The following is a 23,472-nucleotide window of genomic DNA, read 5'->3' as shown; positions in this document are numbered from 1 at the left end:
CAAAACATTGAGATGGGACATCGTACATAGTGCTTTAATACACAAAGGAAAATAAGTCATTGCTAATTGAGGTTTCAGTACCCAGTGATTTCGGACGAAACACAGAAATCAAAAAAATGACCAAATATCAAGACTTCAAAAATGAAGTTAAAAGATCTTGGAAGCTGAATTGCTGAAGAGCACCAAAATTGCACCAATGATATTTGGAGCAATGGTAATGATGAAGAAGAACCACACAAGGAAATTAAAAACCCATGCCAGGAAATATTACCACAAACTAAGTACAGTTGAAACCTGTCCTGGGCTCAGTGACAACCCTGAAAAGAGCTCCCGGAACTAAACTTTGAGAACAAGAAAAGTTGAAACATTTGAGTGAAACTTGTTGGGTCATAAACCTTCCACGGCCAACCACATGAGAAGGTGGGAATAATTGTGTTATTAAAGTAGTACTAGTACTAGTACTAGTACTAGTAGTAGTAGTAGTAGTAGTAGTAGTAGTGAGTAGCAAATCCCACAATGTCACCAGAGGAAACAATTTCGCCAAGACTTCGTTTTGGTAATTGCACACACAAAATGGTCGTCGATTACAGGTCCCCTGTACTTTTGACAAAACAAATAGACACCAACGGCACGATTCATACACTGTGCCAGCGTATTAATGGGCAGGAACGAAAGGCTGCAGTAATGGAAACTCGATTAGTAGAAAGTCGTGCATTCTTTGTGTACGCATTTCAAAGAGGCCTGCAGATGTGCCAGCACATAGTGGTGCTTTTGACACGGGGCAAACGTGGATGCTGAAAGCCCTTTGTGATGCATATATATCCTTGTTAAATTGGGCTCAGCTGACTTCCGATTTTCTCGTCTGAATACGCTGAATGCATCTAGGCCAGCGGTTGAATTAATCAGAAAACAGCACAAACATCACACACACACACACACACACACGCACGGAAGTGGATACATCTCCTCAAACCCACCCTAGCGTGGAGACAAAAACATATACTGTACATATATACATCTACATATATAAATATACATACATATACATATATACATCTACATATATAAATATACATACATTTACATATATAAATATACATACATATACATATATACATCTACATATATAAATATACATACATATATATATATATATATATATATATATATATATATTGTTGCGGATATGAGGATTGTGTTTTTTTTATTGTGTTGTATTGTATAGTAAATTGTTGTGAAATATTGCTTTATTCTGGACCCTCCTTACTCCAGTTATGTATAAAGGTCAAAGGGCGTCCCATAATTAGGTCATAAACAATCACGTCAGCCAATCATAGATTTTCCCCCTGGTTGATAGTTATATCTTTATTATGTGTATTAGGGTAAGGCCTTGTCTTCCATTAAGATGACACTCCATTGCACCAAGTGAAATAAGATAGATTCCTTTCATTCCCCATTCCCACTCCCAAAAACTTTCATTGCCAAGCCTCGATTGCCAATTACATCCCCTCCAAGCCTCCATTGCCAACTGCACGGGGCACAGGTTTGTTACAGCGGTGGGTTGCTGATTTCACCCCAATAGACGCCATTAAGCATGTGCTCAGCTCGGGGTCAGAGGCCCTGTGCCCACCAATCAGGACCGAGGCGAGCTGACCGATGGGCGTGTCCTAAAGGCCGGCGGCTTGATCGCCAGAGGCGCTATAAAAGCGCGCACGCAAGGTACTGCCGAAGGATATCCAGGGAAGCACAAAGCCTGCTATTCGTCGCCTTGCTCGCCAAAGTTGGACCAAAAAAAGGAGTTAACAGCAAGAAGCCTGGAGAAAGCACGCGACGTCCACGCAGCAACACAGCAGCTTCAACAACAGCAGCTTCAGTAACCGCAGCTTTGGGCCTGGACGGCAGTTTTGAGCGGGGCCGCGAAGGAACGGCGGCTGCCAAACGCGCCGATCGTGCTGCAGCTTCCTTGGACCTTCCTTTCCCTCCAGCCATCCACCTCCTGCCTTTCCATCCTTCTTGTGTACGTGAGTTTGTTTTGTTTGTTCTGTCCTTGGGTTAATTAAGACTGTAAGTAAGCTAGGAATTTGCACTGTGTCTCTGATTCTTCTGTAAATTATTTTATTATCTTTCCTTCTTCCTTGGTTACTTTGAGCGTGTATATAATAGGAATAAATTTAGTAGTATTGCCAACCTTTTTGTCTTCTTCTTCTTCTTCACATCCGTGTCGCTTTTGTCTTTTCAATATTGAATATCTGTGGCGCGATCCGGCCAACGTTCGGGAATCGGGTTAGTCGGGGTAACTGTTAGGGCCACGGGGCCTCCGCTTGGCAAAACCAACATCTTATCCGTGGTCCGTAACAAAATATATACATCTTCATACATAAACATACATATATATATATATATATATATATATATATATATATATATATATATATATATATATATATATATATATATATATATATATATATATATATATATATATATATATATATATATATATATATATATATATATATATATATATATATATATATATATATATATATATATATATAGATAGATAGATATATATATATATATATATATATATATATATATATATATATATATATATATATATTGTTGCGGAGATGAGGACTGTATATTTTTTGATTGTGTGCTGTACTATTATTATTATTGTTTATTCTGCACCCCCCTACCTCCGGAGCTGTGTAAAGGTGAAAGGGCATCCCATAATTAGTCCACAAGCATACACATCAGCCAAGTAATAGAATACCCCTGTTGATAGTTATCTCTTATTCTGTGTTTTAGAGTAAGGCTGTGTCTCCCATTAATTGAAGTACTCCATTGCACCAGTGAAAGAGAATAGATCCCCTTTCCTTCCCATCCCCAAAATCTCCATTTCCTTCACATCCCCTCTCGTCATTGCCGAGCCTCGATTGCCCATATTACATCCCCTCTCGTCATTGCTGAGCCCTCGATTCTCAATCACCTCCCCTCCAATAACCGCCATTGACCACGAGGCAGGGTCGGAGAAGAAGGGCGTGACTCCACCTCGTCATAGAGGGGAGGAGGGGCGTACCCGCCCGTCGTCATCGAGGGCGGAGCCCGAGGGTCACGCGACCAACCAGTGCCGAGGTGAGCACCCCGATGGGCGTGTCCAAAACGCCGGCGGCTGAATCGCTGGAGGCGCTATAAAAGGCGCAAACGGAAGTGAGTCGTGAGTTGGTCTGAGTTGGTTGAGAGTCGGTCGTCAAGTGGAGAGTGGTGAAGAGTCAGTCAGTAGAGGGGGTGGTCAAGTCGTTGCGTCGGTTGCCAGTAGAGGGTCCGTGAAGAGTTGGTCACAAAGAGTTGGTCACAAAGAGTTGGTCGTCAAGAAAGAGTCCTGAAGCTTGTGAGGGAAGGACAGAGAACCCGTCACACCAAAGCTCCACCAAGCGTTCACCTCCACCAAAGCTCCACCAAGCTCCGCGTTGGCTCCACCAAGCGTTCACCTCCACCAAGGCTCCACCAAGCTCCACGTTGGCTCCACCAAGCGTTCACCTCCACCAAGGCTCCACCAAGCTCCGCGTTGGCTCCACCAAGCGTTCACCTCCACCAAAGCTCCGCCAAGCTCCGCGTTGGCTCCACCAAGCGTTCACCTCCAGCCATCCACCTCCTGCCATTCCTGTCATTCCCCGCGTGAGTCTGCCTTTTGTTTGTTCTGTCCTGGGTTAATTAAGACTGTAGGTAAGCTAGTATTTTCCCTGTGTCACCTGCGTCTTATGTGCTTGTAAATAAACGTGACTGCTTTCTTTTTGCTTGTGTGTAAATAGTCAATAAATTCAGTAATATTTCCAAACCTTTCTTTGCCTTCGTTTTCCTCTTTGCATTCGTCGCCTTTGTCTTTTCCCTATTGACTAGCTGCGGTGCGACCCGGCCAACGTTTGGGTGGAATCGGGTGAGTCGGGGATCCTGTTAGGTCGCGGTAATACACCACCGCTCGGTCATCATAACATCTAAACCGCGATCTGTAACAATATATATTGTTACAGATCGCGGTTAGATGTTATAGACCGAGCGGTGGTTTAAAACCGCGACCTAACAAAACTCACCCGATTCCACCCGAACGTTGGTTGTATCGCACCCTAGCTGCTCAATGAGGGAAAAGACGAAAACGACGCAATGCAAAGAGGAAAACGAAGGCAAAGAAAGGTTTGGAAATACGACTGAATTTATTGACTATTTACACACAAGCAAAAAGAAAGCAGTCACGTTTATTTACAAGCACATAAGACGCAGGTGACACAGGGAAAATACTAGCTTATACAGACTTAATTAACCCAGGACAGAACAAACAAAAGACGACTCACACGGGGAATTGCAGGAGGTGGATGGCTGGAGGTGAACGCTTGGTGGAGCCAACGCGGAGCTTGGTGGAGCTGAACGCTTGGTGGAGCCAACGCGGAGCTTGGGGGAGCTGAACGCTTGGTGGAGCCAACGCGGAGCTTGGTGGAGCTGAACGCTTGGTGGAGCCAACGCGGAGCTTGGTGGAGCTGAACGCTTGGTGGAGCCAACGCGGAGCTTGGGGGATTGGTGTGACGGGTTCTCTCTCCTTCCTTAGTCCCACCCAGTCCAACAACTTCCTCTCTTGCTTCAGGACTCTTTCTCTCTCTTTCTTGGTCCCTCACTCTTTACCACCGACTCCTCACCGCAACCAACGCAACCACTTGACCACCACCTCTACTGACTGACTCTTCACCACTCTGCACTTGACGACCGACTCCCAACCAACTCAGACCAACTCAAAGTCCAACTCCAGGCCTTTCTGTCTTCTGCTCTCCTCTGTAAAAACGCATCTCCCTTTGGACACGCCCTTGCCTTGGGTTATATAGGCCCCCGCCCCTCAACCTTTGCGACCCTCCCCGATCGCTCTTCCTCCGCCCTCTCTAGCCGAACCCCTGGCTCATGGTTGGTCGAGTGGGGCGGGCTCACTCCTCCCCTCTATGACGAGGTGGAGACACGCCTTTCCTCCCCGACTCGAGCCTCGTGGTCAATGGCGGTTATTGGAGGGAAAAACCGACCAAAATGCGGAAGGCGCTTCGAATTGCAATTGACGGAAAGGGGGGAATGGAAGGGAATCTATCTCTTTCACTGGTGCAATGGAGTATTTCTATTAATGGAAGACACAGCCTTATCCTAAAACACAGAATAAGATATAACTGTCAAAAGAAAAGATATATCGTGTCCTGCATGTATGTTTTTATGGACTAACTACGGGAACGCCCTTTGACCTTTATACAACCACAACGGAGGGAGGAGGGGTGATATTTTACAACATTTTACCACCACAACAAAATAAAAAAAAACATTCTCATATTCACAACACTGCACCCTCCTCCCCTTAGGCACGTCCCGGGCCTATTACTTTTACCTTAGTGTGGCATGTAGGTGTAGTTCCCTCTACTTTTAACCTGACCCTGAGTGCGACTGGTTTTAAAACATAAATAAATGTGTCCCGCTGCTCCATTGCACCCTGCCTAACAGACTTACGCCCACAGTTAACCGAATTGCGGAATGGTCTTCAAACTATACACTGACGGTGGGGAGCATTATTTACACTGACGCTATTTTTATTTACAAAACTAACCCAGGACCTGTAATTGTTCTTTCTGGGGGGAAGGACAGTCTGCTCTGCATCAATGCACCATTAAAGCACCCAAAAACGCACCAATACACACCCAAGCACCAATCGGTGCAGTCACCATTGTTCAATGAATAAAATAAAACCAACAAACCCAACCCTGCAGGTGTCTCTTGCTCTTCGGCTCCCTCTGCTGGTTATTATTATTTCTTCCAGTTGTTGTCATTTTCATTTGCTTTGCTTACTGGCGGCCTATTTGCAATAAAGCTTGCCCAAACGTGTCCATTTTATTTATCTTTATTTATGGCCTACAGGGCCGACTACGTGTGGTTCACCTGTGGGGCATCGGTGCCCTGTGGCCAAGGTCCGCCAGCAAGATTTCGGGCCCTCATGGCCGGTTCCAGCAGAGGGGCCATGCCCCAACCCATGGGGTCCATAAGGGGTGCTCGGCCACTGACATGTGGTCCATAATGTGGTGCATCGATGCAGACAGCTGGTTCTGGGAATTTCGGGCGCACAATGGCCGACCCACGCACGCTCCCCTCGGCGCCCAACGGCGCTCAGGTCCTCATGTGGGAGACAAAAAGGGGGGACAAGACAGATGAGCGAGGGGTAAGGTCTCAAGGGTACACATCAAAAAGGCAATGCAAGGCGAAATGCGTACGGAGGGCGAAGTGAGAAAGCTCGTCCCTACCGTACGTCACCCCCCTGTTACCTAGCCCACCCTTGCCCTTACCCCATATGTACAAAACCTACACATTACCAATTCGTCACTACTGTCACGTCTTCCCCATATTTCCCCTATATCAAATTCGTCACCACAATCCCTCTACTTCAAAAATTTGCCATCATCAATTCATCATCAATCCTCATAAGGAGGCAGAGATGGAACATCAAAGCACAATGTCACACCCACGTCATGATGCGTCTCACATTCCAAACATTTGCACAATAAAAAATAATAAAACATGGCATGGTGTGGAGTTCCTGTCACCTCCGGTGAGTGGGTGCAGATGGTGCGAGGAGATCCTTCATCCTAACTATCCTCTAAATGACTTTAACACACTTTACACTACCCGGGGTCTTTCTCCGGCCAAACCATTGGCCCTCTTACACTATGGGTTCTAAAAACCAATTCCCATTGGCCAAACTGTGGTGCTTTTCAATTTGGGGTCTCACTCCCCCGATTCATCTCCCGGTGCCCTCGCACAATTTCTGGGCCGCGACGTGTAGCTCTCCCAACAGGTCTACCCACCTGCACACCTCCACCACTGTAGTTGCCACCCGAGCTTACCTAGCTCCTCACCCTAACCTATCTAACTGGGGGCAGCCCCTCTCCTGGCTCTGTCACCCCATGGTGCCCTCTGGCACTGGGCTACCCGGGTCCGTCCTCCGGATCCTCGGGCCCCATCCACAACAACTACTACCGGCTCCCAGAGCCCACCTGCGGCCTCACCTGGCCGACATCCTTACAGTGGTGGAGTGCCCAAACCAACTACACACACTAACAGGCTACACGCCCAGCCATTTCCACAACACTAATGCACCCATCCAAATACCATTCTTTCACCTCGCACCACAGATGCCAATATCCAACCACAATTTACCTGTACCCTCTACCTAACTCTTACACTACCCGCCCCGGGTATCCGTGATGGGGGGTCCACTCTTCCCCCATTCACACCTTCGCACCATCCACTCCACTCCACAATTTCCACCATTCTCACTCCACGACCATCCATTCCAATCCTCCAGACCATTTATTCCATACACCTGTCTTTCATTCACCTGTCGTTGCACACCTGTGCAATCCTACCTGGTGCCACCTGCACCCTCCTCCTCTTCCTGGACCATTTGGTCAACACAACACGCAATCACCACTACTCCCTCATACACTACTCCATTCACCTGTTCAGTTGCACACCTGTGCAATCACACCTGTTCCATTCTCACCTGTTCAATCCTCACACACACGGCATCATCTCAGCTAACTACTCCCCTCTGAAACTTGCGCTTCCCAGTCGTCCCTTTAAACTATTGCGCTCCCACGTCATTATAATCCACACTAATCTACCTGCGTCCCCACTACAGGTATCAGTCACTATCTAACCTTACCGTCACCTAATGTCATCTTCGCTAGATCCCTATCATTATCCAAGCCCTCCCTGGCTCGGTTGTCATAGCCACCCCATAAACTATTGCGCATTTGCCCCCACCTGTGAGGGATGGTGGATTTGCCATCCCACCACATCGGGGGTCTCTCTATCAATTTTGCTCGTCCAAATTCCAACCAATTCAAAAAATTTCCATTTACTGCCAATGCTACCCACTATTATAAATTTCGTATCAAATCACTACCATCATCGTCCGTCTACTTATTACATCCTCTCGGTGCGCCATGACATCATTAAACTCGGTTTCGCAAAGCCGAGCAATGAATTCGGGTGGTTTGGTCGCCTGCAGGTTGAATCCGTCCGGCTTTCGGTTCAAGGGAGGTGGTTTGGTTGGACCGAGATTCCACGCACCATCTCGGCGCGGCACCTTGCGGTCCCGGGCCCGATGGCTCAATCTCCCCCGGTCGGAATCCCGTCCCCACGAGGGGGCACCGTTCCGCCTCCTCCCACTCGCCCTTGAACCGGACCGGTCGCCTCGCCCGACAAAGCCCGGACTCGACCGTGCGGGGCGGGGCCAAGCCCGAATCGGCAACGACGCTTCGAAGAGAAACGACGCAGCTTCGATCGGCGCCGGGCCTCGCACCCAACCAAGCACCCCTCGCACCGAGTGCTCGCATCGGCTATCCGTCGCTCTAACCACTAAACCGGTTACCATCGATGCTTCACTTGCATGCTTACAAGCATACGCTACCCCTTTCACCCTCACAAAACCTGGCGTTCCAACGCCGTCCGTACATTCCACCAACGCTCTCTCTGTTACACACCACACCTCTTGCGCACACTTCGGTCCACACCTCTCATCCGTTACGTCCTCCGTAACACTCACCATGGGCGTGCACTCCGCATTGCTCTCACTCCCTGTGTCACACCCCGTACACACCGACGTGCATTCTCGCTCGCACTCGGTTTCACTCCCACACTTTATAACACACCCACTCGCCGACGCACACTTTTTCCTCCCACGCGTGCCATTTCCACTCACTCGGGACCCTTCACCAACGCCCGGATGCTTCCTCGATCCCAAGCGCGCGAAAATTCTTTTGTCGCTAAACATCTTCTTACAAAATCTCCCAGCACAATACACAGCACGTCTCACCTTCGGGGTTCTTCTTCCTCCCTGCACCAAAACCTGCAAACTTCCATTTGGATTAGCGAGTACAGCATCAGGATGTGCATTTAGACTTTGAGCAATTTCCATTCCTTCCTCCGATTGTTGCTCTTTTAACTTTAAGTCCCCGGTCTCTCCAATTTCAACTATACCCATAATTTCTTTGTTCACCTCGACGACCGTTGGCTTTAATAAAACACCCTCCTCTACCTCATCGGTCGCCGGCTTTTCCAAACCCCGGGTCGCGATTTCTACCCCCGTCATTGTACCCGTGCTTTCCTCCGCTTCGCTCAACCAGCGCTTTTCGACTCGCGTTACCTCCTCGTGCACCCCTGGGACCCTTTCGCCCACCATGCGATCCATGGTCTCCCCACATTTTTGCATGCTGTCATCCATTCTGTTGGTTATTGCTTCAATTTGGTTTAACCATCGCTCCCTGTTCCGGTTCAAAAGGGCCTCCATTTCAGCCATAAATAATTGCATGTCTTCCACCGTTGGTACAAAGGGCGCGGCAAAATTTGGTGCCGCTGTAACCACGTGCGCGAGAGCGCCATTTAGTGCACCTGCTACCTCCTCAACCACACCTTCTTTACTCTCCTCCACCATTTTCTCCACATACATTTCCCCGAGGTCCTGGGTTACCCCTAACCCGTCTATCTCTCCCACCGGCATCCCGTCGCCTTGAACAGCCATGGCGCGATTTCAAAATTCGGGTTTTATAAAACAAAACAAATTTCGGCCGCTCCAAATTTTGACCAAATTTTTTTTTTTTCCTCTATTCGTTTTTTTAAAAAAAAATTTGGTCGGGCCTCGAATCTCACTCCCAGACACCAATTGTTACAGATCGCGGTTAGATGTTATAGACCGAGCGGTGGTTTAAAACCGCGACCTAACAAAACTCACCCGATTCCACCCGAACGTTGGTTGTATCGCACCCTAGCTGCTCAATGAGGGAAAAGACGAAAACGACGCAATGCAAAGAGGAAAACGAAGGCAAAGAAAGGTTTGGAAATACGACTGAATTTATTGACTATTTACACACAAGCAAAAAGAAAGCAGTCACGTTTATTTACAAGCACATAAGACGCAGGTGACACAGGGAAAATACTAGCTTATACAGACTTAATTAACCCAGGACAGAACAAACAAAAGACGACTCACACGGGGAATTGCAGGAGGTGGATGGCTGGAGGTGAACGCTTGGTGGAGCCAACGCGGAGCTTGGTGGAGCTGAACGCTTGGTGGAGCCAACGCGGAGCTTGGGGGAGCTGAACGCTTGGTGGAGCCAACGCGGAGCTTGGTGGAGCTGAACGCTTGGTGGAGCCAACGCGGAGCTTGGTGGAGCTGAACGCTTGGTGGAGCCAACGCGGAGCTTGGGGGATTGGTGTGACGGGTTCTCTCTCCTTCCTTAGTCCCACCCAGTCCAACAACTTCCTCTCTTGCTTCAGGACTCTTTCTCTCTCTTTCTTGGTCCCTCACTCTTTACCACCGACTCCTCACCGCAACCAACGCAACCACTTGACCACCACCTCTACTGACTGACTCTTCACCACTCTGCACTTGACGACCGACTCCCAACCAACTCAGACCAACTCAAAGTCCAACTCCAGGCCTTTCTGTCTTCTGCTCTCCTCTGTAAAAACGCATCTCCCTTTGGACACGCCCTTGCCTTGGGTTATATAGGCCCCCGCCCCTCAACCTTTGCGACCCTCCCCGATCGCTCTTCCTCCGCCCTCTCTAGCCGAACCCCTGGCTCATGGTTGGTCGAGTGGGGCGGGCTCACTCCTCCCCTCTATGACGAGGTGGAGACACGCCTTTCCTCCCCGACTCGAGCCTCGTGGTCAATGGCGGTTATTGGAGGGAAAAACCGACCAAAATGCGGAAGGCGCTTCGAATTGCAATTGACGGAAAGGGGGGAATGGAAGGGAATCTATCTCTTTCACTGGTGCAATGGAGTATTTCTATTAATGGAAGACACAGCCTTATCCTAAAACACAGAATAAGATATAACTGTCAAAAGAAAAGATATATCGTGTCCTGCATGTATGTTTTTATGGACTAACTACGGGAACGCCCTTTGACCTTTATACAACCACAACGGAGGGAGGAGGGGTGATATTTTACAACATTTTACCACCACAACAAAATAAAAAAAAACATTCTCATATTCACAACAATATATACACAAAGAATTAAGTTAAGCACCCCTACACAACGAATTAAGGTAAGCACCCCCTAATATATATTCTTTGTGTATATGTATACATTGGCATATATTCTAAGGTATGTGAGATCAAATAATGATTGGTATGACATTAGCAATTATCCATTGATGAAATTGAGTGATCAAAGTGAAAAAAAGTGATTGGTTGAGTCAGTGATCCGATCACGTGGGTCCTACACACGTTATTGACGCAAAGATCGCTAGAGGTCTTCTCAGAACAATGACTGTACGTTAGAAAACATAAACGTCATCCACACTGTCCGTGATGGACCTATAGCTCCATACTTAAATTGAGGTGAAAATATGCCTAAAATTCCCAAAAATTTTCACCTTAAATTATTCAGAATAAAATATTGAAAACGGCATGATTGTTATGTTTTTATGTGACCATAATATCACTTCTCCAGAAAATATAGCAATATCATGGGTATATTACACTGTTTTGACGACAACAAACTTGTAATGTGCGAGGTTGTAAAAAAACGGGGGGGGTGCTTAACTTAATTCTTTGTGTATATATATATATATATATATATATATATATATATATATATATATATATATATATATATATATATATATATATATATATATATTGTTGCGGATTTGAGAATCCTGTGTTATTGTAAATACCACCCTCTGTAAATGTAATGATTCTTGTAAATACCTCCGTTTCATGTAAAGATCAAAGGTCGTCCTTTTAGTTAGTCCATCGCACACACGTAGAGAACCATAGAACCTCTCTATAGTTATTTCTTTATGCTATGTTAGTTTAAGGCTGTTTCCCATTAATTGACATTGCATTGCACCAAATGAAATAAGATAGGTCCCTTTCAGTTCCCCAATCATCTCTTCGGAGTGCCAGTAACAGTTGGGCTGTTTAAGTTGGTGTTCGTCGCTGTTGCATTGGGCTGTTTTCTTCACCCCAAACTCCATTACGCACGCGGTCAACTCGGGAAAGAATGGTGTGGCCCACCCATCGTCATCAGGAGGTGGAGCCAGGAAGCCCTTGCGCCCAACCAGGACTCGGTGGGCATGGCTTGGTATGGTGTGGCTATGGCTTGGTAGGGCGTGGCTATATAACCCGTCGAGGGAAGCCCCCACCGAGCAGACGATCGAGGGAGCCAGAGGCATGTCAAAGCGAAAACCAGCCCAGCCACGAAAAACGATATATGTGGGCCTGCCGCGTGAAAGGAGATACGTGTGCCTGCTGCCGCCTTGCTCGCTCCAGCCCGGAGCGGACCTGTTGCTGTGCCCTGCCCAGCCTTCCAGCCCTGTGGTCCCATCTTCTTCTCCCTCCAGCAATTCCTGCTTCAATTCCCCATTCGTGTGCGTGAGTTTGTTCTGTTCGTTCTGTCCTGGGTATAAGTAAGCTTGTTTAAGTTAACCACTGTACTGTGTATCTGCTTTTCCATTGTCCCTGTAAATTACATTTCTTTCTTCTCTTGCTTTGGTTGTGTGTAAATAATTAATAAATACCTGTGTTCTTTCTTTACCCCTTTTGCTTCTTCATATTCGGTCGCTTTAGAGGTTTCCACATTGAACACCTGTGGCATGATTTGGCCAATGCTCAGAATCGGGTTTAGTCCTTGTTAAATGACTCGAACCGTGGGCTGCTAAAAACCGCTCGGAAAATAACATCTTGTCCGGGGTTCGAGCGGAGTTACCCCCCTGCCTTGTGGAGCGGGGTAGCTTCAGGATCGGAGACGGCCAGTGCAAATAGAAGGGGGATTAACCCCCCCCCCCCCCCGCTAAGGGGAGCGCCGTACTCCGTTTCCATAACAATTGGTGTCGGGAGCGAGATTCGGACCCGAAGTGCGCTTAACGCACTCAAAATTACGAGTGGCCAAAATTGTATTTTATATCCTACATTTTAAAATCGTGCCATGGATAATCAAGGCGACCGGATGCCGGTGGAGGAGTTAGAAGAAGGGTGAGAAGCAGCCGAGGACCCAAGGGAAGAGGTGGGAATCATGGAGGAGGAAGGCAATACGCATTTGGTTGCGGAGGGTCTAAGCGCACGAGATGGCGGCGCCTCGCATGAGGTGGGAGGTGCACAAAATGGCGCCGCGCGCGTGGGTGCGGCAGCCGCGCCCGCGGCGCCGGTGAATTTGAACCTCTTCATGGTGCAAATGGAGGCCCTCATGCTAAATATGGGTGAGCGATTAGAAAGTAAAATAGACACCCAAAAGGAAGAAACGAGGGCTCAGGGTGAGCAATTGGGAGGCCAAATTGGAGCAATGAGGGACGAAGCAAGGGGTACCAGTGCCCAAATTGGGAAGTTGGACAGTAAATTTGGGGGATTAGAAAACCAAATCGGGGAGTTGAGGAATGGCATGGGAAATCCAATCGGGGGGCTAGAAGCCAAATTTGAGGGTTTAGACAATAGATTTGAGGGGTTAGACAACAGGTTAGAAGAGCTAGAAGGTAAATTGGGGGGCCAACTGGAGGACGTGGGTAACCACATTGGGGAAATGAAGGAGGGGTTAACGGGGTTGGAAAATAGAATGGCTGCCCAGGAGAACCAGATGGAAGGGGTGAAGAATGGGTTAGGGGGGTTAGAAAACACCATGGAAGGCAAATTGAGGGAAATAGGGGAGCAATCCGCCCGGGAAATTAAACAGATGGGGAATCAGATAGAGGAGGTGAAAATCATGTTCGAAACCAAATTGGATGCCCAGAGGAATGATTTGGAGCAGATGAGGGTGGCATCTACCAAAGAGATGGGAGAAATGGGGGAGGAGATCAGACGAGGTGTGGGCGAAGAGGTCACGGGGGTACGCGAGGAGGTAAAGCGGGGTGAGGAGCGTATGGAGAAAGAGGTGAGAAATGGGACGGCAAAGTTACAAGGTGGCATAGAGGAGTTGACGCAGGGGGTGGGGCAGCTGACCGTGGGACAAAGGGAATTGAAGGAACAGGTAAAAAAGAATACGGCCGTGATCGAGGGGTTGAAGGCGACCCAGAAGGAAATAAGAAGGACGTAGCAGTCATAAAGAAGGAGTGTCAGACGGTACACGAGGGGTTGACAAAGAGGTTGGACGAGGTGACAGAGGCAATGGAGATGAAAGAACGGGAAGCAAGGACGCACATAGAAACGACCAAGGTGGCATTAGAGGAAGAAATTGAGGGGGCGCACCGGGAAATAAAAGAGGTAAAGCAAAAATTAGAGGAAGTGGAAGAGGGGGTGAGTGAAATTAAGAAGAGATGGAGGGAAACTCAGAGGGAGATAAAGGAGGAAGTGATGGATTATGTACAAGGTCTGTGCTCAAATCATGATGATGTGCTTACTAACCAAATAAAGAGTTTGCAGGTGGCGGAGGAGGAGCGAAGACGAGGTGCCGAGGTGAGTGGCGATATAATCGGAAATGTATATGGTGTGACGGGAGGTTCAGGGGGCTTGGGTGTTGGGTTGGACCCCGGTGTTCGTGAGAGACCAATGGTGAGGTGTATGACTGGTCCGGAGTGTATGGAAAGAGGAGGTGCAGGGAGGTCCGACTGTGGGGAGTGCAGAAGGTATTTGTGAGCCAGGGTGTGCGGCGGTGATCAGGTGTGTGCAAGAATGCACCCCCATGAGTGGTACGGAGTATGTACCGGGAGAGAGTGCGCAAGAATGTGCGCGAGAAAGGTGTGGAATGGAGGTGTGTGTGAGGAAAGAGTGTATGCCGAGGTGTGAGTGTGCTGTCGAAAGTGAGAGTAAATGCACGACAGAGTGTGGTGGTGAGAGTGACACGGAGTACGGGTCGGTTGTGGCAGGTGATAAGGGATGCACACCTGGAAGGGAAGAATGCACACCTGCAATGGTTGAGCGTGTGCGGGAATGTACACCTGAGTTGGTGTTGGCGCAGGTGCGAGAGGGCACATGGAAGCGCGTGATTGGGTGTGCAAAAGAGTGCACACCCATGGTTGTCACAGAGGATGTGACCGAGGAGTGGGCGCAAAGAGGTGTGTTGATGAGTGTGAACGACGAGTGTGTGCCAAGGTGTGCGGTGGTCGGGTGTGTAACGAAGTCTGTGAGCGGAACAAGAACAAGTGCAATAACGAAGTACGTGGGGTATACGGTCGGCGTTGGAGTGCCGAGCTCGGTGAGTGTGAAAGGGGTCGCGTATGCGTGTGAGCCTGCAGATTAAGCATCGACGTTAACCGGGTTAGCAGTTAGACCAACGGTTAGCCGAAGCGAGCCCTCGGTTCGTGCCGGGCTTTGGGTGCTGCGGGAACCAGCGGGGATCGTAACCACGTCGGTTTCAAAAGAACCGCCATGCGCGATTCACGCCGGGCCTCGCTCTGCACGGTCGCATCCGTGCTCCGCTAAGCGGAGCGGGTGGCCCGGTTCAAGGGCAGGTAGGAAGGGTCGGCACGGTGACCCCTTGTGGTTGCGGCATTCCGGCCGGGCAAGGTTGGGCCATCGCGGGGGAGACCGAGAGGTTCCGCGCCGAGGTGGACCTCGGAATCTCGGCCCGAGTAAACCTCCTTCCCTGAACCGAGTGCCGGACGGATCCAACTGCAGGAAACGAACCACCCGCGCATTCATTGCTCGGCTTTGCGAAGCCGAGTTTTAATAATGTAACGACGCACCGAGGCTCAGATATAGCGGACTGTGATGATGATAATGTTTTGATCCGAAATTGGGAATAGTGAATCGGATTGGCAGTAATGATTGCCAAATTTTGATTGGCAGAAAAATTGGATGGGCAAAATTGATAATGGAAGATGCCCGATGTGGTGGGATGGCAACTCTGCCATCCCTCACTACTCCGGGGCACATGAGCACTGGTTATGGGGTTTGGCAGTGTAAGCTCGCCGAGGGAGGGTTTGGATAATTGTATAGGGATCTAGAAAGATGACCATAGGTGACATAAGGAGTAAGTCGCGACATTGTACAGGTAGTCGGGGACATAGGTAGATTAGCTGGTTGTTAATGACGTGGTATGTGTTTAGTTTAAAGGGAAGACGGGGAGCACCAAGTTACAAGGGCACCAGGTAGATCAGATGATGCCGTGTGTGTGAGAATCTTGATATTGAGCAAATGAGGAATTGCTTGGCAATGCTCGGGAGAGATGTGTGTATGAGCGTGGGAGAATTTGGGTGCCTGAGGCAATGGTTTGGAGAGTTAGAAGTGTATTGTGAAAAGTGTGAGGTGATTGTGAGTTGTATTGAGCGTGGAAGTGTATGGAGCAGCGTATGAGGAACAAGTCAAGTGAATCCACTTGGATTCCGCCCAGGTTGGCACATGGAAATTATGATGTAGCATAATTATCATCTCGGGTCAAGATTTGAAATTATGCCATGGTTTTTGTAAAATTGCTACTAGTATTCACATTATGTACTTTCACCAAAACATACATCATCATAGAAACATACATAGAATTTGGGTCCTCTGGGTCATTTGGGTCCTCTGGGTCATTTGGGTCCTCTGGGTCATTTGGGTCCTCTGGGTCATTTGGGTCCTCTGGGTCATTTGGGTCCTCTGGGTCATTTGGGTCCTCTGGGTCATTTGGGTCATTTGGGTCATTTGGGTCCTCTGGGTCATTTGGGTCCTCTGGGTCATTTGGGTCCTCTGGGTCATTTGGGTCATTTGGGTCAATTGGGTCCTCTGGGTCATTTGGGTCCTCTGGGTCCTCTGGGTCCTCTGGGTCCTCTGGGTCCTCTGGGTCCTCTGGGTCCTCTGGGTCATTTGGGTCATTTGGGTCCTCTGGGTCATTTGGGTCCTCTGGGTCATTTGGGTCCTCTGGGTCATTTGGGTCCTCTGGGTCATTTGGGTCATTTGGGTCCTCTGGGTCATTTGGGTCCTCTGGGTCATTTGGGTCCTCTGGGTCATTTGGGTCCTCTGGGTCATTTGGGTCCTCTGGGTCATTTGGGTCCTCTGGGTCATTTGGGTCCTCTGGGTCATTTGGGTCCTCTGGGTCATTTGGGTCCTTTGGGTCATTTGGGTCCTCTGGGTCATTTGGGTCCTCTGGGTCATTTGGGTCCTCTGGGTCATTTGGGTCCTCTGGGTCATTTGGGTCCTCTGGGTCATTTGGGTCCTCTGGGTCATTTGGGTCCTCTGGGTCATTTGGGTCCTCTGGGTCATTTGGGTCCTCTGGGTCATTTGGGTCCTCTGGGTCATTTGGGTCATTTGGGTCCTCTGGGTCATTTGGGTCCTCTGGGTCATTTGGGTCCTCTGGGTCATTTGGGTCCTCTGGGTCATTTGGGTCCTCTGGGTCATTTGGGTCCTCTGGGTCATTTGGGTCCTCTGGGTCATTTGGGTCCTCTGGGTCATTTGGGTCCTCTGGGACATTTGGGTCCTCTGGGTCATTTGGGTCCTCTGGGTCATTTGGGTCCTCTGGGTCATTTGGGTCCTCTGGGTCATTTGGGTCCTCTGGGTCATTTGGGTCCTCTGGGTCATTTGGGTCCTCTGGGTCATTTGGGTCCTCTGGGTCATTTGGGTCCTCTGGGGCATTTGGGTCCTCTGGGTCATTTGGGTCCTCTGGGTCATTTGGGTCCTCTGGGTCCCCTGGGTCCTCTGGGTCATTTGGGTCCTCTGGGTCATTTGGGTCCTCTGGGTCCTCTGGGTCCTCTGGGTCATTTGGGTCCTCTGGGTCATTTGGGTCCTCTGGGTCATTTGGGTCCTCTGGGTCATTTGGGTCCTCTGGGTCATTTGGGTCCTCTGGGTCATTTGGGTCCTCTGGGTCCTCTGGGTCATTTGGGTCCTCTGGGTCATTTGGGTCCTCTGGGTCATTTGGGTCCTCTGGGTCATTTGGGTCCTCTGGGTCATTTGGGTCCTCTGGGTCATTTGGGTCCTCTGGGTCATTTGGGTCCTCTGGGTCATTTGGGTCCTCTGGGTCATTTGGGTCCTCTGGGTCATTTGGGTCCTCTGGGTCATTTGGGTCCTCTGGGTCATTTGGGTCCTCTGGGTCATTTGGGTCCTCTGGGTCATTTGGGTCCTCTGGGTCATTTGGGTCCTCTGGGTCATTTGGGTCCTCTGGGTCATTTGGGTCCTCTGGGTCATTTGGGTCCTCTGGGTCATTTGGGCCCTCTGGGTCATTTGGGTCCTCTGGGTCATTTGGGTCCTCTGGGTCATTTGGGTCCTCTGGGTCATTTGGGTCATTTGGGTCCTCTGGGTCATTTGGGTCCTCTGGGTCATTTGGGTCCTCTGGGTCATTTGGGTCCTCTGGGTCATTTGGGTCCTCTGGGTCATTTGGGTCCTCTGGGACATTTGGGTCCTCTGGGACATTTGGGTCCTCTGGGTCATTTGGGTCCTCTGGGTCATTTGGGTCCTCTGGGTCATTTGGGTCCTCTGGGTCATTTGGGTCCTCTGGGTCATTTGGGTCCTCTGGGTCATTTGGGTCCTCTGGGGCATTTGGGTCCTCTGGGTCATTTGGGTCCTCTGGGTCATTTGGGTCCTCTGGGTCCTCTGGGTCATTTGGGTCCTCTTGGTCATTTGGGTCCTCTGGGTCCTCTGGGTCCTCTGGGTCCTCTGGGTCATTTGGGTCCTCTGGGTCCTCTGGGTCCTCTGGGTCATTTGGGTCCTCTGGGTCATTTGGGTCCTCTGGGTCATTTGGGTCCTCTGGGTCATTTGGGTCCTCTGGGTCATTTGGGTCCTCTGGGTCATTTGGGTCCTCTGGGTCATTTGGGTCCTCTGGGTCATTTGGGTCCTCTGGGTCATTTGGGTCCTCTGGGTCATTTGGGTCCTCTGGGTCATTTGGGTCCTCTGGGTCATTTGGGTCCTCTGGGACATTTGGGTCCTCTGGGTCATTTGGGTCCTCTGGGTCATTTGGGTCCTCTGGGTCATTTGGGTCCTCTGGGGCATTTGGGTCCTCTGGGGCATTTGGGTCATTTGGGTCCTCTGGGTCATTTGGGTCCTCTGGGTCATTTGGGTCCTCTGGGTCATTTGGGTCCTCTGGGTCATTTGGGTCCTCTGGGGCATTTGGGTCCTCTGGGTCATTTGGGTCCTCTGGGTCATTTGGGTCCTCTGGGTCATTTGGGTCCTCTTGGTCATTTGGGTCCTCTGGGTCCTCTGGGTCCTCTGGGTCCTCTGGGTCCTCTGGGTCATTTGGGTCCTCTGGGTCCTCTGGGTCCTCTGGGTCATTTGGGTCCTCTGGGTCATTTGGGTCCTCTGGGTCATTTGGGTCCTCTGGGTCATTTGGGTCCTCTGGGTCATTTGGGTCCTCTGGGTCATTTGGGTCCTCTGGGTCATTTGGGTCCTCTGGGTCATTTGGGTCCTCTGGGTCATTTGGGTCCTCTGGGTCATTTGGGTCCTCTGGGTCATTTGGGTCCTCTGGGTCATTTGGGTCCTCTGGGTCATTTGGGTCATTTGGGTCCTCTGGGTCATTTGGGTCCTCTGGGTCATTTGGGTCCTCTGGGTCATTTGGGTCCTCTGGGTCATTTGGGTCCTATATTCCTATCCTATAACATATATCTCCTATAACCTATCCTATAAATATAGATTTGATGACGTCATGTTTACACATCTGAGCGACAGAAATGAGCGACAGAAATGAGCGACAGAAATGGGTGACAGAAACTAGCTTCACTTTTGAGCGCCCGAAATTCCCAGGCAAACGCTATAACGCACCAGGTTTACAACCTGTGCGTTAATAATTGTGATTGTGCATTGTATTGAACTAGGGCATTGCCCGTACGTGAGTGCCCGTTCCTTGCCAATGCCCGTACTATATATATATCTAAAATTATATCCCCCCCCCCTCTATTTACATGAAATGGTTTGGTCCATTCGCAACGACCACAGAACCCCCCCCTCTATTTACATGCAATGGTTTGGTCCAAAGCGAACGGTTTGGTCCATTCGATGTGATTCGATGATTCGATGTGAATGGTTTGGTCCATTCGCAACGACCACAGAACCCCCCCCTCTATTTACATGAATGGTTTGGTCCATTCGCAAAGCCAAAGCGAACGACCACAGAACCCCCCCCTCTATTTACATGAATGGTTTGGTCCATTCGCAAAGCCAAAGCGAACGACCACAGAACCCCCCCCCCCCCCCCCTCTATTTACATGAATGGTTTGGTCCATTCGCAACGGCAAAGCGAACGGCGAACGGCTAAATCGCCATAGCTCGGTAAGTACTTGTCCGATTAATTTCAAACCTTGAAAAGGCACATCCTCGGGTCCCCAGCAATATACCTGGCAAGTTTCAAGTATATCGGACCGGTAGTTGTCGAGAAACAGCGGTCACAGACAAACGTACAGACGTACAGACGTACAGACGTACAAACGTACAAACGTACAGAGATTACTGGAATTATAGATAGATGAAGAAGCCTGGTAGGAAGGAGGGTGCAGGAAGCACCAGGTGTGATGGCACAGGTGTGCAAATACAGGTATGGAGCATGGTTGTATGGAATAAATGGTCTGGAATCTATGGAGTATGGAATGGATGGTGTGGAGTGAGTATGGTGGAAACTGTGGAGTGGAGTGGATGGTGCGAAGGTGTGTATGGGGAGGATGGACCCCATCACGAATACCCAGGGGGGGTAGTTTAAGAGTTAGGTAGAGGGTATAGGTAAATTGTGGTTGGATATTGGCAACTGTGGTGCATGTGGAAGAATGGTGTTTGGGTGGGTGCATTAGTGACGTGGAAAAGACTGGGCGTGTGGCCTGTTAGAGGGATGGTTGGTTGGGTGCTCCGCCACTGGTAGTCTGTCGGCCAGGTGAGGCCGCAGGTAGGCTCTGGGAGCCAGTTAGAGTTCAATGGGCCCCGAGGATCCAAAGGAAGGACCCGGGTAGCCCAGTGCCAGAGAGGGCACCGAGGGGGGTAAGCGCCAGAGAGGGCCTTCCCCAGGTAGGTTAGCGAGGAGCAGGTACGCTCGGGAGGCAACTTCAGTGGCGGAGGCGCACAGGTAAGTAGACCTGTTAGGGGAGCCACATGACTCAGTCCCGAAATTGTGCAAAGGCACAGGGAGTTGAAGCGGGGGAGTGAGACCCCAAATTGATGAAGCACCACTGGTCAATGGGAATTGGTTCTTAAAACCGCATAGAGTGTAAGATGGCCAATGAATTGGCAGGGAAAGACCCCGGGTAGTGTAAAGTGTATTAAAGTCATTTAGAGGATAGTTAGGATTAAGAATCCCCTCACACCATCTATATCCACTCACCTGCGGTGACGAAACTCCACACCGTGCCATCTGTTTTTATTTTTCTGTGCAAATGTTTTGGATTGTGAGACGCATCATGACGTGGGTGTGACATTGTGCTTCATGTTCCATCTCTTCCTCCTTAAGAGGAATTGATGAGAAATTTGAATTTATGGCAAATTTTGGATTAGTGGGATTGTAACGAATTTGGATTAGGGGAGATATGGGGAAGACGTGACGGTAGTGACGAATTTGTCAATGTGTAGGATTTTGTAAATACGGGGAGGGGTAAGGGGGGCAGTGTAGGTCACATGTGGGGGGCGTACCTAGGGACGAACCTTTCTCAGCTCGCTCCCATGCGCCCCTCATTCTGCATTGCCTTGTTTGATGTGTACCCTTGCACCCTGACCCATGACTCACCTGTCTTCTCTGTCTTCCTTCTCCCAACCGAGGATCGTGCTCTCTGGGCACTGAGGGGAGCGTGTGGGAGGCCGCGTCCGTGTGCCCAAATCCCCGCAACTAGCTGCCTGCATCCATGCACCACTTTATGGACCACATTGTTGTGGCCGAGCACCACCATATGGACCACAGTACTGTGGCCAAGCACCACTCATGGACCCCAAGTTTTGGGGCCTGGCCCCTCTGCTGGGACCAGCCAGGTTGGCCAGAGGAAGATCTTGCTTGCGGACCTCGGTGAGGTGGCACCAAGCCATACAGGTGAACCACCCATAGTCGGCCCCTGTTGGCCATAAATAAAAAATGGACGCGTTGTGTGCCTTTTTTATTATTGCAAATAGGCCGCAAGCAAGAAGAACAAGAAAGACAACATCAGGAAGAACAACGGCCAGCAGAGGGAGCAGAAGAACAAGACCACCAACAGTGTGTTTGTTTGTTTTATTGAACTGTGGTGACTGTGCACTGACTGGTGCTTTATGGTGCTTTGGTGATTATTGGTGCTGGTGCATCGATGCAGTGCATGCTGTCTCCTCCCCTCCCACAGGATTTTCTTTTTGTATCCCTAAAGGAAAAATCACAGGTCCTGGGTTGCGTTTTGTAAATAGTCCAATTAACGTCACTTGTAAATAATGCTCCCCACCGTTTATGTACAGTTTGAAAACCATTCCGTAATTCGTTTATCCCTTGGGCGTGAATCTGTTAGGCAGGGTGCAATGCAACAGCGGGATATACTTATTTGTGTTTTAAAATTGTCACACTCAGGGTCAGGTTAATTGTAGAGGGAATTACACCTACGTGCCACATTAAGTTAAAGTTTTATAGGCCCGGGACGTGGCTGGAGTATGAGGGTGCAGTGTTGCGGATTTGGGAAACCCTGCAGTTGGTGTAATTGTTGAAAATATCACCCTCTGTAAATAATAGTAATGATTCCTGTAAATACCTCCATTTGTGTAAAGGTCAAAGGTCATCCCTTTAGCTAGTCCATGTACAAGCATGTAGCCAATCATAGAACCTCTCAATAGTTATATCATTATTATGTGTTCCAGTTTAAGGCTCTGTTTTCCATTAGTTGACTCTGCATGGCACCAAATGAAATAAGGTAGAATCCCCTTTCAATTGCCCCAGAACCTCCATTGCCAACTGTATTCGCCCTCCATTACGCACGCGGTCAACTCGGCTAAGAAGGGCGTGGCCCACCCATCGTCATCAGTAGGTGGAGCCAGGAAGCCCTTGCGCCCAACCAGGACTCGGTGGGCACGGCTTGGTAAGGTGTGGCTATGGCTTGGTAGGGCGTGGCTATATAACCCGTCGAGGGAAGCCCCCACCGAGCAGATGATTGAGGGAGGCAGATGATCGAGGGAGCCAGAGGCGTGTCAAAGCAAAAACCAGCTCTGCCGCATGCAACGAGATACGTGTGCCTGCCGCGTGGAACGAGATAAGTGTGCCTGCCGCCGCCTTGCTCGCTTCCAGCCCGGAGCGGACCTGCTTGCTGTGCCGCCCTGCCAAACCTTCCAGCCCTGTGGTCCCACCTTCTTCTCCCTCCAGCCAATCCAATCTGCAATTCCCTATTCGTGTGAGTGAGTTCGTTCTGTCTGTAATGTCCTGGGTATAAGTAAGCTTGTTTAAGTTAACCACTGCACTGTGTATCTGCTTTTCCATTGTCCCTGTAAATTACATTTCTTTTCTTCTCTTGCTTTGGGTTTTTGTGTAAATAATAATAATAAATCCTGATATTCCTTACCTTTGGTTTTCTTTCCCATCCGATCGCTTTCGTCCTGTCCCCCATTGATATACGTGGCACGATTTGGCCA

The sequence above is a fragment of the Myxine glutinosa genome, chromosome 13 (genome assembly GCF_964187855.1).
Source record: "Myxine glutinosa chromosome 13, kmMyxGlut1.1, whole genome shotgun sequence".
Lineage (NCBI taxonomy): Eukaryota > Metazoa > Chordata > Myxini > Myxiniformes > Myxinidae > Myxine > Myxine glutinosa.
The sequence above is the reverse complement of the archived record's forward strand: the minus strand, read 5'-3'. Positions refer to the sequence as shown.